The 25,500-nt window shown below is 49.0% G+C and overlaps 1 protein-coding gene across 2 annotated transcripts in view; it reads left to right on the forward strand.

The window, feature by feature from the left end:
• GLI2 (GLI family zinc finger 2) overlaps positions 1 to 25,500 on the forward strand; it is a 262,634-nt gene that overhangs the window by 85,613 nt on the left and 151,521 nt on the right. The gene's annotated exons all lie outside the window — the stretch shown is intronic.

Consider the following 25,500-nt stretch of genomic DNA (forward strand, 5'->3'; position numbering starts at 1 on the left):
CTCTTCTGTTCCAGAAACATCCCAGCTGCACACCGGGAGCAATCTGACCCCCTCAGCTGGCTTCTGTCTTGGGAGGGAGAGAACCAAGCCCAGGGTCAGACTTGAGACTCTGGGCTCTGCTTGTATAAGAACTTAACAGCTGGGTGGCTGCCTGGGGCAGATGGATGCCACCATGCATGTCTGCTGGGCCAGCCTCTTGCTGGTGGCCTTATATGTACAGCTGCCTCAGGCCCTTCATCCTCAGGTGCACCAGGCTCTCCGTCCTCAGCTGCAACAAGCCCTCCACCCTCAGCTGCATCAGGCCCTCCGTCCTCAGTTCCCCCTCCCATCCCGGTCCCCACCCCTGGTCTCTTCCTGCCTTTCTTAAGTGTGGGCTCATGCCCACTAGATGTCCAGGCTGTACCAGCCTCTTGGACTGCCGCATCTTGAGGAGTAAGATCACCCCAGCCTCCCCAATCCATCCAGGGGACATCTTAGGCTGTGCCCAGGTGTGCAGTCACTTGTATACAAAGTCATCATCCTCAGAAGCTCTGAGATGGGGGGCTAGTGCACAGGGCTTATCAGGAGGTAAGAAGGGGGCTGGGGACACGAGATTGGACAGGTACAGGGTACCTCAGCCAGCCACAGCCACCAGTAACTAATGGAGTTTCATCCTTTGGGAAAACTCCAGGACCCTTCGTGATATATCCCACCCAAGGAAAAGGGAGCTGAGCTCCTGTCACTTCGACCTCCAGTGCAGGGGGACAGAGTGGTATTTGCAGGCGGAAAACCGCAGACAATTAACCCCAGGTGCTAGCGATTGGAAGCTGGGTGTGGATACTTCACAGTGGTGGGAACAAGGGGACATGAGTGGAGATCACTGAGCATCTGTCACACAGAGACAGAAGTGGTGGGAACTCAGAGGTCATGATTTCTGGGGGGTTAGGAGTCCTTTTCCATGTTCTTCTCAGTAATTTCATCACTAGAGATGAATTCTGATGGCTTAAGAGTGGATGAGTGTGGAACCATAGAGATTCCCCAGGGAAAAGACAGCAGCAGGGCCATTATCAGACATCTGTGCCTCATGGGATGAGTGTATCAGATGCTGTGTTGAGAGAACAGGGTTTGATAGGGACAAGCCAGGAGGACAGGAAAGAGGCTGTTGCTTGGAGAAGGGGCTGGATACAAGCCTGAGGGACCCAAGAGTCCCCTTGGTGCACCCTTGAGACAAAGGCCCTGTGTCCTGCCTTCCTGAGGACCATCAGTGCTGGAAGTGCAAGCACGGGGGATGGTTCTCCCAGCCTGTCCTGGCGTGGCGGAGACCTCAGACCCCAAGCCCCAGGGATGAGCCTGATTTATAACCAGTCACTAAAAATATATACAGTGAAATGAAAACCACCGCCACTGAGCAGACTCCCGCTGCCCACTGTGAAGATAAGTAACGGCAGTTATAAGGCCACTTAAACCCTTATCTTTGGGGTGTGGAGGGGTCTCTGCAGACTGTATGTCTTTATCAAGAAACGTTTACCACCACTAAGCGGGAGAGGAGGCAGCTCAGCCACAGGGCTCTTCTGCCTTTATGGAACTGCAGCCCATTGGAAACTGGAGCCGCAAATCACTGCATCCAGAGATCGGGGGGAGTGAGTTAACCCTGACCGCTGCCTTCCAGACAGTGCCCCTGCCCCGCTCCCACATCAGTGCAGGGGCCATGGGCCAAGTGCAAGCTCTGTGGGCGCGTGTGGCCCCTACTCCCCTCTGTAGCCTCATGGGGTCCCTTGCACATGCCAGCCTCTGCCTCTCGGTGTGGCTCTCCCTCTTCCCAGATGCCTTCCTCTGCTCATCTGCCAGAGCACCCTACTTGTCCTTTGCACAGGCCTTGTGGTCCCCTAGACACCCACTCTCCCACCAGCTTCAGGTGAATCAGAGGAGCATAGCCACTGGGAGCGACATAGGACCAGAGTTGGGATGGGGCTAGTTCACACTGAGCTGCGGGAGCCACAGAGTTCTGGAAGGTTGTGGCCTCTGCATCTTGGGTCGGCTATAGGTCAGTGGAGTCCACAGTAGGAGGAGAAGCTGGGTGTGATGGGGAGAACGTGGCTGTGGACGCAGATCTCATGTCATCCTTGGCGAGCTCCCAGTCTCAGGCCAGATGAATGCAGGGGAGCTGCAGAGTGAGCTTGCCTCTTGCAGCTGTTTTCACATCTGGTCTGGGAGCTGGGCCAGCCAGCTCTGCCCCTTTTGCCAGGGTGAGCCAAGGATCAGGGTGCCTCCTGTCCTTTATCATGTGTCCCCAGATATTTTGATACCTTAAAAATGACTGAGGACCCTAAAAATCTTACGTTAGTGGGCTTCACACCTCTTGACATTTACCTTACTAGAAATGTCATGTGAGAAAAATTTATATTTTTAAATTCACTGGAAAATAACAGTGGTGGTTCCGTTTTTATGAAAAGTGTTTTCTAAAATTAAAAAAAAAATTAATGGGATGATTCTTTTGTAAATCTCTTTCATGTCAGGTTGAATAAGAAACACCTGGGTTCTTTTATCTGCTTCTGTATTTCATCTGTTGCGATATGTTGTTTTGGTTGAAATATATGGAGGAAATCCTCCATCACATAAGATGGAGTTCGAAAGTGGAGGAATATATTTAGTCTTTTAAGTGAGTTGTTCTTCTCAGATAATACACCAAAACTTGACATGTAGTTGTTTCTGAAATGTTACTTTCAGAAACAACTCATCTCAAAGCCCTTTCTGTATTCTGTTTGTTAAAAGTCCATTGGTCTGCCTCGCACTTGGAAGGGGTGTTTTTTTACCCAGGCACCACTGTGTGTCATCATGCTTTCGTCCCTTGGAAATACTGGCTCATGGAGTTGTGAGGCTGACCAAACATAGAGATGAGAAAGACACATCGTTTCTTGGTATTACTGTGAAAGTGTTGCGGCTTGCCCTGTCCTGAAAGAGGACCCAGCTCTGTAGCAGCCTTCCTCTTAACCCCACCCATATTTCGCCACGGCCAACCCTGAGCTGGAGTCACGCCGGAGAGGGAGATCTTGGAAATGAAGTGTCAGCTTAGGGATACCACCATGGGAGTTTCCCCCTGCAGCCTTCCTGTGCCCCTCGGTGCTCCCTGCCCTGTGGCTGCACTTTCTCTCTTCTCTTCTGACCATCTGTATTCTCCAGCTAAGCACAGGTCCATCAGGACCCTGCCCCATCCCCCCACCCAGATGGCTCCTTAGTCCCTCTATTCGTTCTTCTCCCACACTGAGACCATCGGTCTGCCCACTGGGGGAAGTCCCCTGACTAGGGACTCCTCTGAGGGTCCTGCATCATCAACCTCTCACTTATATATATATGATAGAAACTTAAGAGACCCGTGCCTGAGGATGGTACAAGATGCCAGATGGCACGGCCCCTACTGAGGATAGACTTTTCTAAAGCCTTTATGCCCGCTGTCCCACAAGAGGCCCAGAGGGATCCCCAGACTTTCCCACCAGGTCTCCACAAGCAAGAAGACTGGTATTTGATGGGGTCCTGGACCCAGTGCCCCTGCCCTGCTCTGTGCTTTGCAGGCATCGTGTTCTCAGTTCATGGAACCATGTGGCCCTGTGCCCACGCTTGGCAGAGGTCAGAGCTGCCTGAGCCTGAGGACCCAGCCCCTGGCAGAGAGAGGGTAGAAGAGCCAGAGGACTCCAGGAGTGCCAGCATCCTCCCCGGAGGTGGCAGTGCCTCCTACATGCCTGGGAGTGGGTGCTGGAGGTGGCGGCACCTGTCTTGAGTCTGACAAGAGGGCTGCCACCTGCATTTGGGATTTTTTTCCATCCCAGAAGACATCTCTAAGAAGAAAATAGCTCTGTATCCCTCAACAGCTTCTGGGAGGCAGAGTGGAGGTGGCTAGGGCCCAAAGCAGAGACAAGAGTGTGGGCTGGGCTCTTCAACTGGCTGGGTCCTCCGCTGACACTGCATGTTGCTGGCATTTAGCATGAAGCCGGGAGCCAGACTGGACCCTAACTTTGGGGAGATCCTTATGGGGCTGGGCTTTTTGGTAGGGAGCCAGGGTGTCGCTTACTGCAAGACCAGCAGGGTCCATCAAAATGCTGGGCTCATCTCTCCCTGCTTCCCCAACCCCTCCACAAAGGACTTCTGAGCCTCCTGACTTCGGGCTCACAGCAAGTCTCTGCTGGGGACTCTTCCCCCAACTCCGCCCCGGGTCCCAAGTTTCTTTCAAGACCGTATTCAGTTAGTCAATTCCATTTAATTCAAAAAGCATTTGGTTGTTTACAGGAGGCCTACTCATGAGCCTGTTGCCAAGCTCACCCAGTTATTAAGTGGTTCAGCCAGGACTTGAACTTGAGTCTGTCTGAGCCCTAAGAGCAGGCCCTTCTTTCTTCCTACTGCTGCTTCCCTCCTGCTGTCTTCAGCTCATAAACCTGCTTATCTGGACTAGTCACAACCCCCTGCCCTCTTTAAGTTATACCCACGTTAATAGATATAAATCTGCTAGAATTGTTTCTAGACAGAGAGTCCAGGGGCAATGAGTAAGGGTGTTAGGGCCTCTTCTATTGATGAATTACATACTATTTAGTAAAAAGACTCTGGTGCATAGGTCTGGGGGCCCAGGGGTATCTTGCCTCTTTCTGAGTTCCTGGCTCCAGTTGGTAGAAAAGTGCCCTTGCTGCTGCTGCTAAGTCGCTTCAGTTGTGTCCGACTCTGTGCGACCCCATAGACGGCAGCCCACCAGGCTCCCCTGTCCCTGGGATTCTCTAGGCAAGAACACTGGAGTGGGTTGCCATTTCCTTCTCCAGTGCATGAAAGGGAAAAGTGAAAGTGAAGTGACTCAGTCGTATCCGACTCTTAGCGACACCATGGACTGCAGCCTACCGGGCTCCTCTGTCCATGGGATTTTCCAGGCAAGAGTACTGGAGTGGGTTGCCATGCCCTTAGGGGTGGGTAATCTAAAGATGGGTGAGGTTTGTTCTGCACTTTACAAGTGCTGATAGCAGATAATTTAGTGTGATATTAATAGGATCCTAGTGTTTGGGAACGCTTTTGTGTTCTCTTTCCACTCCCTTTATTTTGCTTCATTTTGCCATTCTTCTGCCAGAGGCTGAAGCCCAAGGGCAGGCATAGAGAATTCTCCATGAATGTCCGCCTCAAGAATAGCAAACCTGAGGAACTTTGTGACAGGCAATTTCTTTGTCTAGTTGCAGGTATTCACCAGTCACTTTGCAAATAACCCACCATCCAAGCCTCCTGGGAGCTCACCAGCCAGGAGGAGGGACTCACAAGCACAAGGCTGGCATCTCAGGATGGTCAGAACCTCAAGAGATGTCAGCTCTAGATGCTTCTTCCTGCCTTTGGGGAAAAGAGGCTGGGAAGACTTCCTGGAGGAGGCATGCCTGAGCTGGGTCTTGAGGGATGAATAGGAGTTCACTAGGCAGAAAAGTGGAACAGAAAAAGAACATGAGCACAGGCAGAGGCTAGGGTGGTAGCTGATGGTGTGAATCTGAAGGCCATTGATCCTTTTGCTGTGGGGACCTTCTGCAGCAACTTCCCCTGGAGCATCATACCCTGGACAGACTGGGATTGACAAGGCAAGCAAAAGAAAGATTCCAGCAGGTCCATTTTGCCTTCTCTCTGGTTTTCTCAGCTGCATCTGTGTTCCCTCTGGCTCCCTGAGAATCAGTCCACTTGAATGAGGGTGGGTTTTAGGAACAGTGTTCCTTCCCCTCTCTCACCCAGACCCTGCTTTCGCATCTAATGTGAACTCTCAGCTGTTGCCCTCATGTTTGCTGAAGTCACTGTGACTGAGCTCTGGGACCCTGGAAGGGGGACTGAGCTTTCATCCCAGTGGGACACCCTGGAAGCCTGAGTGAGTTAAACTGCTGAGCCAGCTGGGGAACATCAGTGCCCCTCTCCCGTGATAACATCAGAGGACGACACTGGGGAGGGCAGAGCCTCTTTGAGGCTCTCGTTGGGGTGGACTCCAGCCAGGACCCTGAAGGTAGGCTGGCTGTGGGCGTGTGGGCCTCCAAATGTCTGCAGGGACAGCCAGCGCATGGATCCGGGTGGCCTGAGTGTTTGTTCTGCTGTGACCAAAACTTCCGTGGAGAAGGAGGGTGTGTGGGTGCCAGAGGGGTGCTTCTTCTTCTGGTGGGAGGGGACTGGTTTCCCCTTGGTGAGGGGCTGTATCTTTTGAGCAGTGGCGAGAAGTATGGAGGATGGGCCACCCTGTGACTTTGTGGCCCCAGAGGAGGAGCCGCTCTGTCCTACCCGGGCCTGTGGTCCTGAGTGGCTAGAGGAGCAATCGCTGAGTTGGCTGAAGTGTCTGTTGTCTCAGTCGGTCTGTGACCAGGAGGCCTTCCGAAGGCGCTGCCATATGCCGACTCAGAGACTGGTGTGTGGCCTGCCCATGGTTTCAGATGCCTCCCCAAGACCCAGGATCCCCCTCCTCCAGGGAGATGGGAGAAGTGTGTGTGGGGCCCAGAGCACCGGCCCAGCCAGACAGCCACCAGGATGTGACAGGGACGGTGCTCCCCAGGGGCGTCTGGCCCAGGGAGGCTCACGGGGACTCAGAGGGACCGCCGCGCCTGGTGGTTCACTGGCTCCTGGGCTTCCTGGGTTGAGTTTCCTCCACCTGATATGTGGTGTGTTTTCCTACATTGATTGGCTGTTCGGAGAAAAATGTCCAAATTAGGGATGGGCCCGTGGCTTAGCTGAGCTGCATAATGAGTGAACTTCCATCATGGCAGAAATATCAGATTCCGAGAAGGCAGTCTCAGCTTTGGGGAGGGTGTTTAGTCTCGTGCCAGCCTAGGCTGTCAGACCATCGGAGGGGCTGGTAAACTTGTGTCCGACCCCAGACTTAGACTCACAGGCGTGTGGTGGGATCCACGTGGACACCTGGATGAGAGCTGGAGGGCCTGGGGAGGATCGGGGAGGGCACACACACTCTTGGGAGGGGGGTAACCTGGCCCACTCCCCCTTCACTCTTCCTCCTTTGTTAAGCAGTTGGGAGGCTCTCTTGCATCCATTTTTGTCCATGTTATCCCAACCAGCCTGTTAGGAGATTCCCCAAGTCTGTGCTAAAACCCCCAGAGGCAGGTGAACTCCCATTCTAGGGTCCTCGGCGTCACGTGACCCGCCCCACTGGACAGCAGTAGGATGAGGTCATATTGGGCCTCCCCTGGACTGGGCTCCCATCGATAGACTCAGTGGGAGTTTGGGGACTTTGACTCCATGAGGCAGAGCAGAGAGTGGCCTTGGGGAAGCGAGTTGCTGGTCCATCAATGTTTGCTGTGTCCACGCCTCTGACTTGGAAAGGAGGCTGCTGTGGGTAAGACCCAGCCTAGTTCAAGTTTTTGTTTTTTGGACCACACCACAGGGCATGTGGGATCTAGTTCCCTGACTAGGGATCGAACCCATGCCCCCTTCAGTGGAAGCATGGAGTCTTAAGCACTGGCTCACCAGGGAAATCTCTAGTTCGAGTTTTTGCTCTGCTACTGACCAGCTCGATGCAACCTGGAGCGCTCTCTGGGCCTCGGTGTCCATCTATAGAGCCCACCTGCTGGGGACCTGGATTATCGTAGTCGGGTATCAGGAATGCCAGTGGAACAGTGCCTGGCAAGTGATGTGCTCACAGAAGTGTGTGGGTGAGAACAGCCTTCCAGAGAGGGTGTCCTGGTCCCTCATCCATCATGCTGTGGGTGCAGGGCTAACCCTGCAACTCCACAGATACTCTGGGTAGTGATCCTGGTCCCTCACTCATTGTGCTGTGGGCACAGTGCTAACCCTGCACTCAGTAAGCACTCTGGGCAGCAATCCTGGTTCCTCACTCATCGTGCTGTGGGCACAGTGCTAACCCTCACTCAGTAAGCACTCTGGACAGCAATCCTGGTCCCTCACCCATAGTGCTGTGGGCACAGTGCTAACCATCCACTCAGTAAGCACTCTGGGCAGCGATCCTGGTTCCTCACCCATCATGCTGTGGGTGCTAACCCTGCACTCAGTAGGCACTCTGGGCAGCTATCCTGGTTCCTCACCCATCATGCTGTGGGTGCTAACCATGCACTCAGTAGGCACTCTGGGCAGCACCAGGGGCAGGCATGCCCTGTGGCTCAGGGTATTGGACAGAATGGCTTTGGAAGCATGTTAGCAAGCAGCCCAGTGGACGGGGGGCCCCAGAACTCTGTGTCCCCCCAACTTCTGGGCCTTTCCCCCATTACGGGAACTCTTTATGCACACTTGCCACAATTAACCAAGAGAGATGGTGTCCGCTCCACCCTTTAGTGAGTGAGTGAGAGTCACAAGGACAGCAAACATGGCACTTCTGCAAATTACACATTTACATGGTTTTCTGATTATTAAAGCAATCTGAAAAATTGATTAATGCAGAAAAGCACAATGAACATGGTCATACTCTTCCCTCATTCTGCCTCCCATCATTAATGTGTTTGCATATTTTTTTTCCATTTCTTTCTTTCTGTGTAATCATTTCTCTTTTCAGTGTTAGGTTCAATGAAGGAAATTTTGAAAACAAGTCCTTGGACTTTTGGAATTTAAAGTTTCAGAGGAAATGTCGAATGTAACCCAAATGGCTAATTTCCCATCTGATTTTTTTTTTCAGTACATGTCAAACCCATCTTCTGCCCCTTACCCTGCTTGGCACTTCTGCAGAGCCAGGGTACCCCCAAATTTCCCCTCTTGCCCAGAGGGCATCTCCACAGAGTGGTCTTGGAGGGACAGCCCAATAGGGTGTTGGGAGGGGACTCCTGGACAGATGTGCAGAGCATTTGCAGTGAGAGGCAGGTAAAGGATGGGCAGGCATCCTTCTTGCCCCTGCTCATATCCCGTGTTTCCAGAATGAGGTAGCGTTTGACATGCAGTGGGGTACAGCCTGTTTTGGTATGCCGTTTGGTCCCTGGACTTAATGAGTTCTACAGGGACGTGCTGCTGTAGCTAAAGATCATTTACCTGAATTGCTTTTTAATTTCTGCCATGGGAAGCTGCCCCTGGCACGGTATAATTACAAGATAATTTACAGCAATCCCAAATCTATAAATTCAGCCCTACTTGGTTGGGGGGAAGGGACCAGAGCTATGGGAGGGCTGAGGGAGAGAACCCCCCTGTCGTTAAGTTAACCTCAGTTTCTGGGTGCAGGTTCCAGTTGCTGGGCGAGTGTGGAAGAGGCAGTGAGGGACGCTTCTTGTCCAGTAGATGCTGAAGTTTCCTTTAACACCAGGAGCGAATTCTTCTTGAGCTGGCCCGTGGGAGAGGACATTGTGTGATTTCACAGTTTTGCGGCAGGGCCTGGGGAAGTAGGTGAGCTGGGGCTGTCTGGAACACATGGTATTGGCAGTCAGGGTTCAGAAGGCTCCTCCCCCCATTCTTTTAGCACAATCCTCCCCCTACACTGCAGGCTCTGAAAAGGACAAGTGGGCCTCAGGGCAAGGCCCAGGGGATCCTGTATGGTCATCCACACACTCCCTTGGGCAGGAGATGATGGAGTTTGTGGCAGCTGAGCCCTGTGGGGGTGAAGGGGACAGGGCCAAAGCTGCAGGAGAAGTGAGGGGCTTTCTTCTCTATGCATACCTCGCAAGGCCCACCATCTTTGCCCAAAGGGAAGGATTTATATGCGTGATGACCCTTAACTTTCCCTCTCACTGGATAAATCACCCTTTTCCACCAAAACTACCCACAGAGCAAAATATCCATATTTTCTTTGCACAAAGGCAGTTTGTTAATTAATAGAATTCCATAGTGAATTAACTTTATATAATAAGGAAAAAATAGACTTTTCTGATATATTGGTTATAGAAATCTAAATGTTCTTTTCTTGGGTGATTTACATTGGGATGACTTTTTTTGTTTGTGTAGCAGTGGGAGGCCATAGCCATAGCCAAAAAGCTGAGGAGCTTAGGTTCAGAGAGGTAAAGTCACCTGCGACATGTCACACAGCTGGCAGGAGGAGTTAAGGCACCCACATAGTTCACTTGACCTCAATTCACTGTCAGGCTGTCCTGTGGGAGAGGTGGGAGGAACAAAGAAGGAATAATCCATTCTTTCCCAGAGCCAGAGGCAGGGGTGGGGGTGGTGGGTAAGTGTCTGTCTTGGTGGTTATTAGCTCTCACAGAGAAGGTGGTATTGTTTTAGGGTGGTGCCCCCGGGGTGCCCTCCCCCCGAGGTGTGCAGTTCTGTCTCACACCAGGGATTGTCTCCTCTCCCAGGAGGCTGGTGGTCCTCAGACCTGGCTCTTACACCATGAGGACTGGGCCTCAGAGGTGCGAGAACTCCAAATACTCAGATAGTGCCCCTCACTTTCTCTGGCTGACAATTCTTTTCCTGCCTTCTAGGGTCTACACCAGTCCCTCTCCAGTTATCCCTGAGGAGGTGTTCTAGGGGGTCTTTGGGGGGTCTCAGCTCACCGGGGGGGTTTGGCTGGGCTGTGAGCTAAGATATCCGCATAGCATGATGTCCACACCACAGGGAGACGTCAGGACCTGAGCCCCCTTGTCAGTAACACCACTGAGAGGGATGTCCCCCCAGCAGCACCTCTCACGTGGAGCCCATGGGCCTCTGGCCCCCACACAAGTTCATCGGGAATGTTGGGGGAGAATTTAAAGACACTACTTAGGGTTGGAAAGACTTCACTACTTATTTAAAAGAAATCTTTTTGGCCATGCTGTACAATATGTGAGATCTTAGTTTCCCGACCAGGGGTTGAACCTGCGGCCCCTGCAGTGGAAGCACAGAATCTTGGCCAATGGATGGCCAGGGAGGTCCCAGAATTTACTGCTTTTGAAGAAGGCTGCTCATCTCTCAGGTTTGAAATGCAGGCCCACAGAATAAAGCCTCTGACCTGGCCCTGTCCACCTCTGCAGCCATTTACCTGTAGTAGTGTCTTGATGCACCCATCCTATCCTTTGTCTGCCCCCTCCAGGAAGCCTTCCCTGATGGCCCTCCCCAGTGCTTGCCTCTCCCTCAGAGCCCCGTTTCGTCCCATCTTATCTGATGACGCTTGTCCCCCATCAGCTTGTGTTCACCCAGGCAGAGCCAGGGTGTGTTCTGTCTGCAGGACCTCTCTCCGGCTGGCTGGAAGATGTTTGGATAACCAGGCAGAGGATCACAGGGATGCCTCCTTCCTGTGTCTGCTCTGGTTCACAACTGTCCCCACACGAGCCTTGACAGCTTGGACCTTTGAGCTCTGGCTGTGGCCCAGCAGTGTCCTGACGAGGGACAGGATGTGGGGTTGAGAACTCGTGGCTGGGCACTAGGGGAGGCAGATTTTTGTTATGACAGAGCAGGGCCTTGGGCCGTGGCAGGCTCTGTCCAGAGACAGCTGAGATGCTTACAGCCAGCCTGGCCAGCTGGTTGGGAGGGAGCTGGGGCTGAGCTGGCTAGGGATTCAGGAAGTATGGTCTGCATCAGATTACATCCACATTCATGCCCATCTCCTGATTCATGAATTTCTGGAGCTTGTTCCTCTGCTATCTCTGCCCTCGGAGGTTTCGAGCCCGGGCCTCTGACTGCAGTCAGCTCCCATGGGGGCTGCTTGACTGGGGGAGACATGTCTCCATACAGAGGAGACCCCGAACCAGACTGCTGAGAGGGCAGGTCTACCAACGTGGAGTCTTCTTGAAGGTGATTTTGGCTGATGGAGATTTTTGTCTTGTCCAGGCTCTAGTCTCAAATCCCTACAAAAGCTGGGAAACCCCTCTACTCCTGTTTTACACATGAGGGACCTGAGGCCCAGAGACAGTGGGTGGATCACACAGGTGGGAAAGGTGGATTTGGACATAAACCCATGAGGTTTCAAAGCCGGTGGCTTCTCCAAGTCATGCCCAGGGGACAATGTGAGAATTGGGCAGTTAGTTCTCTCTGTGGTTATGTGTCATCCCCAGGGATAACCTTCAGAGCCCATTTCAGATCAGCACTACACCCTCCCCTCCCCCTCCCTTAGATGCTGGCACATGTTTCTCCATGAGCACCCTTGGAGCTGTGTCTCCCCACACCATAGCTTCCAGGTTGAGTGGAAGATGAGTGGACAAACACTGTACATGTTTGTCGATGTTTTTCGAGTGAATCAGTGATCACATGAGTGTTTCAGGGATTCAGAGCCAACCCAGAAATGCAAAATTTGGCTAAGTTTTTCTGGCCCCATCACTGTCCTCTTTCAGGCTGGTGGGATGACCCACATGCACATTTCTGCTGATACTTCTTGGTGGTGAACCCAGGCCACCTAAGCCAGGGCTTCTGTGTGGAGTGGGTGATGGAGAATCAGGGAGATTCACACTCACTGGGATGGCCACTATCAAAACCCAGAAAAATGTTGCAGGTGTTGGCAAGGCTATGGAGAAACTGGAACCTCAGTGCGTTGCCATTGGGAATGTAAAATGGGGCAGATGCTATGGAAAATAGTCTGACAGTTCCTCAAAAAATTAAGCATAGAATTATATAATTTGGCAGTCTTGCTCCGGGGTAGGAGGAGGAGTTTCTTTGGGCTTCTCAAACCCCAAAGAAGTGCAAGCTATGTACATCCATGTCTGTAGCAGCATCAACCGCAATATCCAAAAGGTAGAAGCAACCCAGGTGTCCATAGACAGATGAATGGACCCACAGGATGTGTTTTGTAACATACAGTTGAATACTATTCAGCTTAAAAAGGAAGGAGAATTTGACACAGCCTATATCGTGGATGAGCCTTGAGGATATTATGCTGAGTGAAATCAACCAGTCACCAAGAGGACAAATACTATGTGATTCTACTTTTATGAGGTCCCCAGAAGAGTCACACTGGGTGGGTGCCAGGGGCTGAGGGAGGGGGACCAATGAGTTGTTGTTTCATGGGGACAGAGTTTCAGCTTGAGGCTATGAAAAGAGTTCTAGAGATGGATCGTGGTGGTTGCACAAAGTAAATGTACTTAATGCCAGTGAACTGTGCCCCTAAAAATAGTGAAAATGAGAGATTTTGTGTTATATGTATTTTAGCACAATTTTCAAAATTAAGAAAAAAGAATCAGTGGGGAGCCAGATCCAAAAACCCATGGACTTTAAAAAAATATTTATTGAAGTATTGTTGATTTGCAATGTTGTGTTAGTTTCTGTTGTACAGCAAAGTGATTAAGTTAAGCATATGTGTATCTTCTTTTTCATATTCTTTTCCATTATGGGTTATCACAGGATATTGAGTATAGTTCCCTGTGCTATATAGTAGGACCTTGTTTGTGTATCCATTTTATGTATAATAGTTTGCATCTGCTAATCCCAACCTCCCACTTCATCCCTCCCCTGACCCCTTGTCCTCCTTGGCAACTCCAAGTCTGTTCTCTATGCAAAGACCCATGGACTTTTAAAGCTGGGACAAAGCTGGGGGCCCTGACCCACCCGTTCACCTTGTTTTACAGACAAGGAGTGCTGGCTGGGACAAAGCTAGGGTCCCCCGACCCACCTGTTCACCTTGTTTTACAGACAAGGAGAGCCAGCTGGGACCCTGCCCCAGCTTTTCAGAGAAGGTGTTGTTTGGGACCCGAGGTCACTGTTCCAGGAGACCAATCCCATGTCTGAACTCCTCACCCCGAGACTTCCATCCCACTGGAGCTGTCACCCCAGACAGACGCTGAGGGCGAGCAGGGCTGGTGGGAAATATGTTGCTTTGAGAAATTTAAATCTGATATATTTTTTCTTCTCTGTGAAAAGAATTAAAATCCAGCAGAAGCTTATTACAGGCAGACTGAGGTTATTTTGGGAAGCTGCAATTAACGGTTTTATACTTTTCCTCTCCTTTTTGCCCTTGCTGCCCGCACAGGTCTGGGAAGCTATTAAACCTTTCACCCAGCCCTCAGCCCAGAGGATCTGCCCTTCCCTGTTTCTCCTCTGCTTGCATGCCTTGGGAAAGAAAAGAGAGTTCCATTCCTACTAATTACCTCCAAATCCGCTCCGTAAGCACTTGGTGAATGTGCTCGGCGCTGAGGTTTAAAGCCCGCCTCTGAACAGAAGAGTAAAATGAAAGGAAGCATGCATTTGGTCGGACGCTGTAATTTGCCACGTCATCTACTCTCTTGTTGCTAAAATGGATACTCTGCTGAGGCCATGACTTCCAGCTGCCCTAGATCATTGTCCATGGTCACACCCTCCCTAAGAGGTCACCTAGCCCCTCCTGGCTGAGGCTGACTGGTCTCAGGGAAGGCAGGCAGCACACACATGTGCTCGCGCACACACACACACTTTCTCTCTCATGCACATGTTTTCATATGCATGTGGATGTGGACAGCAGGGTAGTAGCTCAGTAAACTCTTTCTACTTAGGTGCATCGCAGGAGTCTCTGAATATATTTCTCATCACAGTTTGTGCTTTCTGAGGCCAGCTGACTCAAAGGTGCTTCAGTGATTAAGCCCTCAGACCCAGGAGTTGGACAGTTTTGGGTGGAGTCTCAGGCCATCTTCTGTGTGACGTTTGGTAAGCAGAACTAGCCCGCAGCCTCAGTTTCTTGTCTGTAAATGGGAATCACAAAGTGTTGACCTCATAGGATGCTTAGCAACTGTTTTCCAGGAGGGTCTTACCTGCATTGGACAGTGTCATCACCCTCATTCTCCACATTTGTATGTTGCCTAGGGTCCTATCGCTTCACTGGATGCCTCCCTGCCTGGGGCTGGTGACCAGGAGGGTGGCTTGCCCCCTCCAGGCTATAGTAGGGGGCCATGTGGGCTGGAGATGCTGGCCAGTACTCTTTCCTTGGGGGCCTCCTTCCCAGGGGCTTTGGGGTACCCAAAGGCAAGAGTGGAACCCTTTGAATCAACACTGTGCTGGACACTCAGACAGAAGGCACCTGGCATTTGGTGGGCACATGTCTCGGGGAGGTTGGGATGTGCCTACGTGTCTGCCCCGGTGCACACATGCTTGCAAGAGGTAGCTTTCCAGTGGAAGTGCTTTGGGTGAAAATTGTCGCAGATTTGGAGGTCTGTGTTTGCTGTCACCCGGGGGATGGAGTCTGGTGGTGGCAGTGGCCTTGGTGATCAACCACCCAGACCCTGGACAGGTCACAAGCCATCTGCATCCGCAGTCTGAGTGCCTGGTGTCCGGAAGGACAAGTGTCTCCAGGAGGGCAAGTGTCTGGCTGGCCTCTGGGTGCAGCTGTGTGGGCTTTTCAGTGCCACCATCAGAGACCTGGTGTCCCTCCTTGTTGCCATGTTTTGACTTAGTGTCTTAGCTCCCTCTGCCCTTGGAGGGTCACCCTGGCCCCTGCCCCACACCATGCCCAAGGCCCCAGAAGACCCCCAGTCCTGGGGTGTGGGATGCATAAAGGGGAGGCTGGGCTCTCCCAGGTGGCAGTTGCTCAGCCTCTGTGAGTGTGAGTTTGGGCTGCAAAGACACACGCAGACCACAGGGCACCTGCCAGGCCCACCCCATCCGTGGGGAGGGTGGCATGGTGCTGGTGCCACCTGTGCAGCCCAGTGTGTCCTTGGGAGCCCATTTCAACCTGGTGAGCTTGGCCAGGCTCGGGGCAAAACGGGGACAGCGGGCTCATCTCCTGAGGCTCCTGCAGGACAGGCCAGGTCCATGTGCTACAGAGGGGACACAGCTGGGAGGCGTGTTCTCTCTCCAGGAACTTCCCGGCCAGGCCAGCCTGTGGGGCTGCGTCCCCTGCCTGTGTGTCCCCATCACGCGCTCTCTGTGTCTCGGGTGGCTCTCCCCATGCCTTTCTCCTGTCCCCACTGTCCTTCTCTGACTGCACTGCAGTGCTTGCCACTCTGCCTGCTTGTCTGTTTGTGCCTGTCCTGCCGTCACTCTTTCTCTCATTCAATTCCTGTCCTCAGTCCTTCTCTGTCTCCTGGTTTCATGGTCTCTCTCCCTCCCTGCCTCTCTTTTCTCCTCTGTGGGCTCTTTGTTTTTCTGTTACTCCTTGTCTTTCTACCAGTCTCTCTTCCTCTCTCATTCTGTTTGTCTCTGGTCCTTTCTCACCACATCTGCCTCTCTCTGCACATGGAGGTCTGTCCTGAGTGGCAGTGCGTCCCATCTGATGCCTGGCCTTCCCTCCGCTGGGCTTCTCAAGCAGACTTGAAATTCCTTGAGGCCATTCGGCCCAAGCTCCTGGTAGTCGTCTTGCTTGGGCGGTTGATGGGCACTCCTCCAAGGAAGAGCATGGTGCAGTGACCTCACTTCGTGTGGGGACAGTTGCTTGCCAAGATGCCAGCCTAGGCCAGGGCGGCACCTGAATGTTCCCAAGGGACAGGCTGCAGGCATCACAGCCGACAGGCTCACACCTGTCCGGGATGGAAAGGCTTGGCTCAGGGTTTTTTGGTTTTTTTTTTCCGGTTGAGTAAAATAATAGTTTCCATTCAGAGAGCATCTTCAATATGCTGGAACCCATGAAAAGAGCTTTACATATACAGTAAGTCCCCTAATACGAACTTTCAAAGTTGCAAACGTGTGTTCTATCAGCGACAGGCATGAGTGAAATTACAGCTTGCCTCCGTCTCCTATGGCTGATGATCCTTCAGCTCTAGCAGCTCTCACTTCCTCTGCCTCCTCCAGTCAGTAACTCTTCTTACCTGTTCACTTGATGCCAGCTCCCATATGCCAGCTGTTGTACTGCACTACTGTATTTTTCAAAGTTCTGTACTATAAGATTAAAACTATCTTCTTTATTTTTTGTGTTTGTTTCTTATGTATTATTTGTGTGAAAAGTGTTATAAACTTATTACAAAATAGTACTATATAGCCAATTGCATTAGTTAGGTACCTAGGCTAACTTTGTTGGGCTAATAAACAAATGGGACTTACAAACTCACTCTCAGAATGGGACTCGTTCATATGTTGGAGACTTACTGTATTGTCTCTGATTGTCACAGCCCCTGATGGTGCGTGTCATTGTCCCATGTGATGGTGGCAGCTGGGAGGATGGGAAGGGAGGTGGTACACATGGTGGTCACCCAGAGCACAGGTTTGAATCCTACTCAGACATACAACAAGTTCTTAACCTTCCCAGGCATCGGTGTCTTCATCGGTGAAGAGGGTTAGTTGTGATTCCTGCCTCCCAGGACTGTTACTGGGATTCGCTGAGGCCTTGTGTATAAAGCGCCGGCCTGTGGTAAGGATTTACTAAAAGCTGCCAATACTGGGGAGATTGGGAATTTTTTTTTTTTAACTTTTTGACTGCTCCTCACGGCCTGCAGGATCTTAGTTTCCCAACCAGGGATCAGACTAGCACCCCCTCCAGTGGAAGCACAGAGTCTTAACCACTGGACTGCCAGGGAAGTCCCCAGATTGGGACTATTATTGCCCCAAATCTGAGCCAGTGAAGGAGCCACTGCGGCATCCGGGGGAGGATTACAGCCCCTACTGGCTCCGCAGTGAGTTCTGAACTGGTGAGAATAGTGAGAAATCAGGACGCACTGTGGCATTTGCCTGGTGATGTGGCAGTCATTGAGAGGGTCCCCTGTCCATGTCCGTCTGGATCAGGGTGGGCTGACGGTCCCACAAGAAGCCCAGAGCTCCAGATCTCTCCTCTTCCGCTTGGCTGACACAGCCTATGTGCCCGGAGAGTCAGCGTCCTGTAGCTGGGAGCACTGACCTCTCTTGCCTTCTGCTGGGCACTCAGGGGCAGACAGCTGCCACCCACTGGCAGTGTGGCTGTTTGGGGATGGCTTTTTTGTGTCTGTCCTTGAAGGGAACCATGCTTCCACCTCCCAGCTCCGGTCTGGCCTGAGCAGATTACGGGCCCCTTGGCCGCTGCCCCTGCCCCTGGGGTGTGCCTGGCTGTTACTCTGTGCAGTGTGTTCGGGCAGCTGGAAAGTAAACAGCTTCCTACTCTGAAGGGCAGCTGACTGTGTGACCTGGAGAGGTCACGTCATTGCCTGTGCCTTGGGAGGACACCTGGGCTGAGTCAGGTGTTGGCTGACCTGGGGGGAGGGGTCTTTCATGGGGCAGCAAAGGGTTAGAGGCTGCTGGAGCTCTGTGTCCTAACCCTTTGGAAAGACAGGGACAGCTGGAAAAGATGTGCCTGCCCACCCCCACTCCAAGCCATGGTGACAGGACAGTGTGTGCTCAGGCACCAGGAACCAGAGAAGCTTGAGCTGGAGAGTCTCAGTTTGCAGTCCTGTCTGCTATTCCCTGGGGAAAGTCACAGTGGCTCTGTGTGACCCATCTCAGTCTGCAGGACCCAGGAGGTCAGGGTTGTCAGAGATCAGTGGAAGCCTCCTCCCACCCACCTTGGATGAGCAGGTCCCCTCCTGTGTGCCTCTCCCCTCGGAGTCATTTGCTCCCTGTGGACGGAGGTGTGGGGGCATGCAGCAGCCACTTCGTGCCATGGAGGTCACCTCCCTCCATCTTGGTGGTCTCCAGTGGGGAGCTGAGGACTGTCAAGGCCCCTGGGCTAGCAGGATCCTTCAGCTCCCCCATCCTCCCAACTGGCAGTTAGGAAATATGCAGGCCATTTAGGGACACTCAGCATTTGAATTTAAGATGCTCTTTCAGCAGAATCCACAAACCAAGGTTTAAAATTCAGTTGGAAACCAGTTTCTAGGCCTTCCAAAGCCGTCCTAGTTCTTAAAACTAGCAAGTAGCACTAAGGGGTCTGTCTGACCTGGCTGAGGTCAACGGTGCACTGGCCTAGTTCTCAGTTGGATTCACTGTACTGTGAATGCCAGCACACAGCTCTGGGGGTGTGCCCCTCCATGCCATCGTGCCCTGGGTCCTCTGCAGAATGTACAATCATGTTCTAAAATGTAGATTTTGGTATTATTCAGGTATCGTGAGGCCACCAGATAGAAAATGAGTGTCACTAAACGGATAGTGTTATTCACAGCCCAGAAGAGGAGAGGGCCCGCCACACCATACAGGGCCACTCAGGGAGCACCAGGGTCGGATGGAGGTAGAATGCGGATGGGGAGCATGGGCACAAGCCTTGATGGTGGTATTTGTGGGAAGGAGTGGGTGAGTGTGGGTCAGTGGGCTTAGGATGGGCTAGTTTGAATATTTCAGGAGCTCTGGTGTGTAGGGTGATCTCTAGCTGTCCGGTACCTGGCTCTGGGGTGATTAGGGCCACGAGTTTTTGCCTGTTGGAGTCTAAGAGCCAGATTGAAGAGGTGGTCTGCAGTATTGGTTGGTTTGCTTATGAAAGTCACGCTCCCCTGCCAGTCCTGTGCTATCTTTAAGAACTGACCAGTTCTGGAAGGGGCAATCTCTCCCTAGTTAGTGAGACCCCAGATGCCAGAGCATCAAGAATACAGACAGTAAGAAAATATAGTTAATACAAATAACCAGGAGCCATGAGATGGGGTCTGGGTCACTACAGACCCTTTTACTTTTCTGGTAACAGTTTTTATTTGCGTTAATTTTTTTGATTTTTCTAAAATAATTTACTTTTAATTGGAGGATAATTGCTTTACAATATTGTCCTGGTTTCTGCCATACAACATGAATCGGTATACATATATCCCTTTTGTCTTGAACCTTCCCCCCACTCCCCATCCCATCCTACCTCTCTAGGTTGTCACAGATACTGTGTTGAGCTCCCTGTGTTACAGAGCAACTTCCCATTAGCTGTCCATCTTACGCTTGGTAATGTATATGTTTCAGTGCTACTCTTAATTTGTCCCACCCTCTCCTTCCCCCACTGTGTCCAGAGTCTCTTCTCTATGTCTGTTTCTCCATTCCTGCCCTGCAAATAGGTTCATCAGTACCATCTTTCTAGATTCCATATAGATGCCTTAATATACCATGTTTGTTTTTCTCTTTCTGACTTACTTCACTCTGTGTAACAGGCTCTGGGTTCATCCACCTCATTAGAACTGACTCAAATTTGTTTCTTTTTATAGTTGAGTAACTTCATGGCAAATAGATGGGGAAACAGTGGAAACAGTGTCAGACTATATTTTTGGGCTCCAAAGTCATTGCAGGTGGTGATTGTAGCCATGAAATTAAAAGACGTTTATTCCTTGAAAGGAAAGTTATGACCAACCTAGATAGCATATTCAAAAGCAGAGACATTACTTTGCCAACAAAGGTCCATCTAGTCAAGGCTATGGTTTTTCCAGGGGTCATGTATGGATGTGAGAGTTGGACTGTGAAGAAAGCTGAGCACCGAAGAATTGATGCTTTTGAACTGTGGTGTTGGAGAAGACTCTTGAGAGTCCCTTGGACTGCAAGGAGATCCAACCAATCCATCCTAAAGGAGATCAGTCCTGGGTGTTCTTTGGGAGCTAAGGCTGAATCTCCAGTACTTTGGCTACCTCATGCGAAGAGTTGGCTCATTGGAAAAGACTCTGATGCAGGGAGGGGTTGGGGGCAGGAGGAGAAGGGGACGACAGAGGATGAGATGGCTGGATGGCGTCACTGACTCGATGGATGTGAGTTTGAGTGAACTCCGGGAGTCAGTAATGGACAGGGAGGCCTGGTGTGCTGCGATTCATGGGGTCACAAAGAGTCGGACGCGACTGAGTGACTGAACTGAACTGAACTGAATATTCCATTGTGTATATGTACCACATCCTATTTATCCATTCATCTACCAGTGGACATCTAGGTTGTTTCAGTGTTCTAGCTATTGTAAATAGTGTTGCAATGAACATTGGGGTACATGTGTGTCTTTTTCAATTATGGCTTTCTCAGGGTATATGTTCAGTGGTAGGATTGCTGGGTCATATAGTAATTTTATCCCTAGTTTTTAAAGGAATCTTCATCCTGTTCTCCATAGTAGCTGCATAAATTTACATTCCCACCAACAGTACAAGAGAGTTCCCTTTTCTCCATACCCTCTCCAGCATTTATTGTTTGTAGATTTTTTTGATGATGGCCATTCTCATTGGTGTGAGGTAACACCTCATTGTAATTTTAATTTGCATTTCTCTAATAATAAGTGATGTTGAGCATCTTTTCATGTGTTTGTTGACCATCTGTGTGTCTTCTTTGGAGGAATGTTTGTTTAGGTCTTCTGCCCACTTTTTGATTGGGCTGTTTGTTTTACTGGTGTTGAGCTGCATGAGCTGTTTGTGTATTTTGGAGATTAATCCATTATCAGTTTGTTTCATTTGCAATTATTTTCTCCCATTCTGAGGGTTGTCTTTTCATCTTTTTTATAGTTTCCTTTGCTGTGCAAAATCCTTTAAGTTTTATTAGGTCCCACTTGTTTATTTTTGTATTTATTTCCATTGCTCAAGGAGGTGGGTCAAAAAGGATAATGCTGTGGTTTATGTCAAAGACTATTTTGCCTATGTTTTTCTCCAAGAGTTTTATAGTTTCTGGCCTTATATTAAGGTCTTTAATCCATTTTGAGTTTATTTTTGTGTATGGTGTTAGGAGGTGTTCTAATTTAATTCTTTTACATGTAACTGTCCAGTTTTCCCAGCACCACTTATTGAAGAGGCTCTCTTTTCTCCATTGTATATTCTTGCCTCCTTTGTCAAAGATAAAGTACCCATAGGTGCGTGGCTTAATCTCTGGGCTTTCTATCTTGTTCCATTAACCTATATTTCTGTTTCTGTGCCAGTACCATACTGTCTTGATTACTGTAGCTTTGTAGTATAGTCTGAAGTCAGGAGGGTTCATTCCTCCAGCTCCCTTTTTCTTTCTCAAGATTGCTTTGGCTATTGAAGGTCTTTTGTGTTTCCATACAGATTGTGAAATTTTTTGTTCTAGTTCTGTGAAAAACACCATTGGTAATTTGATAGGAATTGCACTGAATCTGTAGATTGCTTTGGGTAATATGGTCATTTTCACAATATCGATTCTTTCGATCCAAGAGCATGATTTATCTCTCCGTCTGTTTGCGTCATCTTTGATTTCTTTCATCAGTTTCTTATAGTTTTCTGTATACAAGTATTTTGTCTCCTTTGGTAGGTTTATTCCTAGGCATATTATTCTTTTTGTTGCAAAGGTGAATGGGATTGTTTCCTTATTTTATCTTTGTTATTTTTCATTGTTAATGTATAGGAATGCAAGGGATTTCTGTGTATTAATTTTGTATCCTGCAACTTTACTAAATTCACTGATTAGCTTTAGTAATTATCTGGTGGCATCTTTTGGGTTTTCGAGCTATTCCAAATCCTGAAAGACGATGCTGTGAAAGTGCTGCACTCAATATGCCAGCAAATTTGGGAAACTCAGCAGTGGCCACAGGACTGGAAAAGGTCAGTTTTCATTCCAATCCCAAAGAAAGGCAATGCCAAAGAAGGCTCAGACTACCACACAATTGCACTCATCTCACACGCTAGTAAAGTAATGCTCAAAATTCTCCAAGCCAGGCTTCAGCAATATGTGAACCGTGAACTTGCTGATGTTCAAGCTGGTTTTCGAAAAGGCAGAGGAACCAGAGATCAAATTGCCAACATCTGCTGGATCATGGGAAAAGCAAGAGAGTTCCAGAAAAACATCTATTTCTGCTTTATTGACTATGCCAAAGCCTTTGACTGTGTGGATCACAATAAACTGTGGAAAATTCTGAAAGAGATGGAAATACCAGACCACCTGATCTGCCCCTTGAGAAATTTGTATGCAGATCAGGAAGCAACAGTTAGAACTGGACATGGAACAACAGACTGGTTCCAAATAGGAAAAGGAGTACGTCAAGGCTGTATATTGTCACCCTGTTTATTTAACTTCTATGCAGAGTACATCATGAGAAATGCTGGTCTGGAAGAAACACAAGCTGGAATCAAGATTGCCGGGAGAAGTATCAATAACCTCAGATATGCAGATGACACCACCCTTATGGCAGAAAGTGAAGAGGAACTCAAAAGCCTCTTGATGAAAGTGAAAGAGGAGAGTGAAAAAGTTGGCTTAAAGCTCAACATTCAGAAAACGAAGATCATGGCATCTGGTCCCACCACTTCATGGGAAATAGATGGGGAAACAGTGGAAACAGTGTCAGCCTTTATTTTTCTGGGCTCCAGAATCACTGCAGATGGTGACTGCAGCTATGAAATTAAAAGATGCTTACTCCTTGGAAGGAAAGTTATGACCAACCTAGATAGCATATTCAAAAGCAGAGACATTACTTTGCCAACAAAGGTTCATCTAGTCAGGGCTATGGTTTTTCCATTGGTCATGTATGGATGTGAGAGTTGGACTGTGAAGAAGGCTGAGTGCCGAAAAATTGATGCTTTTGAACTTGGTGTTGGAGAAGACTCTTGAGAGTCCCTTGGACTGCAAGGAGATCCAACCAGTCCATTCTGAAGGAGATCAGCCCTGGGATTTCTTTGGAAGGAATGATGCTAAAGCTGAAACTCCAGTACTTTGGCCACCTCATGCGAAGAGTTGACTCGTTGGAAAAGAGTCTGATGCTGGGAGGAATTGGGGACAAGAGGAGAAGGGGACGACAGAGGATAAGATGGCTGGATGGCATCACTGACTCGATGGACGTGAGTCTCAGTGAACTCCAGAAGTTGGTGATGGACACGGAGGCCTGGCGTGCTGCGATTCAAGGGGTCGCAAAGAGTCAGACACGACTGAGTGACTGATCTGATCTGATCTGATCTGATGTATGGTATCATGTCATCTGCACACAGTGAGAGTTTTACTTCTTTTCCAATTTTGATTCATTTTTTTCTCTCTTTTTTTCTTCGATTACTGTTACTAAGACTTCCAAAAGTATATTAAGTAATAGTGGTGGAGGTGGGCACCCTTTTCTTGTTCTTGATCGTAGAGGAAATGCTTTCAGTTTTTCACTGTTGGGAATAATGTTTGCTGTGGGTTTGTCATATATGGCCTTTGTTATGTTAAGTAGGTTCCTTCTATGCCCATTTGGTAGAGAGTTTTTTTCATAAATGGCCATTGAATTTTGTCAAAAACTTTTTCTGCATCTATTGAGATTATCATAGGTTTTATCTTTCAGTTTATTTATATGGTGTATCACATTGATTAATTTGCATATATTGAAGAATCTTTGCATCCCTGGGATAAATCCCACTTGATCATGGTGTATGAGCCTTTCAATCCATTGTTGGATTCTGTTTGCTAGTATTTTGTTCTGGATTTTTGCATCTGTGTTCATCAGTGATATTGGCCTATAATTTTCTTTTTTTGTGATATCCTTGTCACCCTGTGATATCAGGTGATGGTGGCCTCGTAGAATGACTTTGGGAGTGTTCCTTCCTCTGCATTTTTTGAAAGAGTTAAAGAAGGATAGGTGTGAGTTCTCTAAACGTTTCATAGAATCCACCTGCGAAGCCATCTGGCCCCGGGCTTTTGTTTGTTGGAAGATTTTTGATGCCAGTTTTGATTTCGGTGCTGGTGATTGGTCCCTATAGACCCTTTTGTTCACAGAATGTTTCCTGGCCTCCTTTGCACACAGTTTCTGGTGCCTCTGTCCTTGCCATGTGTTCATTGCCACAGGTATGAAAGTTACCAGTTTTCTGTAGAGGATCACATGCTTTGTCCTGTTGTTATCCTGGTTTCCAGAGCTGGGAGATGGCATGTAAGGAAGGACCTTGCTGTGCAGTCCTCATGTGGGTATTTTGGTGACTCTGTGCGCCAGGTTTTCTAATCCATAAGTGTGAATGATCTCATTTTAATTTGCACCGTCCCCCCCATTCACTATGGGGCATTTTAGTTTCTTCTCCCTTGATAGGCCCATTCAGCTCCTTTGCTCAGCTTTCGGTTGGATGTCTGCTTTCTAGCTTTTTTAAGAGATACTAATCTTTTTGTTTAGACGTGTTGTAAATAATTTCTTCTGGTCTTTGGCCATTATCTTTGTTTATGGTGTGGTTTATGGGGACAAAGTTGTACCTTTTAATGTTGAGTGTATCATTCTTTTCTTGGGGCATATATTGGTATCTTTAAGAGGTCTTTTCCTACTTTGAGGTCATAGAGATATTCTCTAATATTTTCTTCTAAAAATTATAAAATTGTACATTTACATGTAGTTTAAGAAGTCTGACTGGAATTGTTTTGTCTTTTTTGTGTGTGTGTGTGTTTTGTCTTTGACATGACATAAGGATCAAATTTTGTTTTGTTTAGGTAGATAGGTTCTTTCAGTAGCAGTTACTGCATTTCTTAATTTGCAAATGCAAATGCTGTCCCATGTAGTTTCCCTTGCATCCTGTGTGTCTGTTTCTGGCTTCTCTCTTCTGTTGCGTTGGCCCATTCATTTCTTCATTTGTCATCCTACACTGTCCTAGTTACTACTGCTTTATGTAGAGTTAGTATCTCATGGGGTGAATTCCTCATTTGTTCCTCTTTCAAATTGACTTGGCTCTTCTTTACCCTTTGTTCTACGGTAAGAATTTTAGGATGAACTTTTGTTTTTAGATTCCCTGAAAAACCTCAATTGGGACTTTTGAGGTTAAATTGATTTGATTGGCAATGAATTGAACTAATGTGATTAATTTGGGGAGGATGGCCATCTTTGTCATATTTAACTTTCCCCACCTAGAATCATAATCTTTACTGAATGCTTCTTTTATAAAAAGCTTTTAATTAGCTTTAGTTGTGTCATAAAGCTTTTACATATTTTTTGTTAAATTTATTCCTGAGTGCCCTATAGTTTGTTGCTCTTGTAAATGGTAAATATGTACCTAAAAATGACAATTT

This window comes from Bos javanicus, chromosome 2 (assembly GCF_032452875.1).
Source record: "Bos javanicus breed banteng chromosome 2, ARS-OSU_banteng_1.0, whole genome shotgun sequence".
Classification (NCBI taxonomy): domain Eukaryota; kingdom Metazoa; phylum Chordata; class Mammalia; order Artiodactyla; family Bovidae; genus Bos; species Bos javanicus.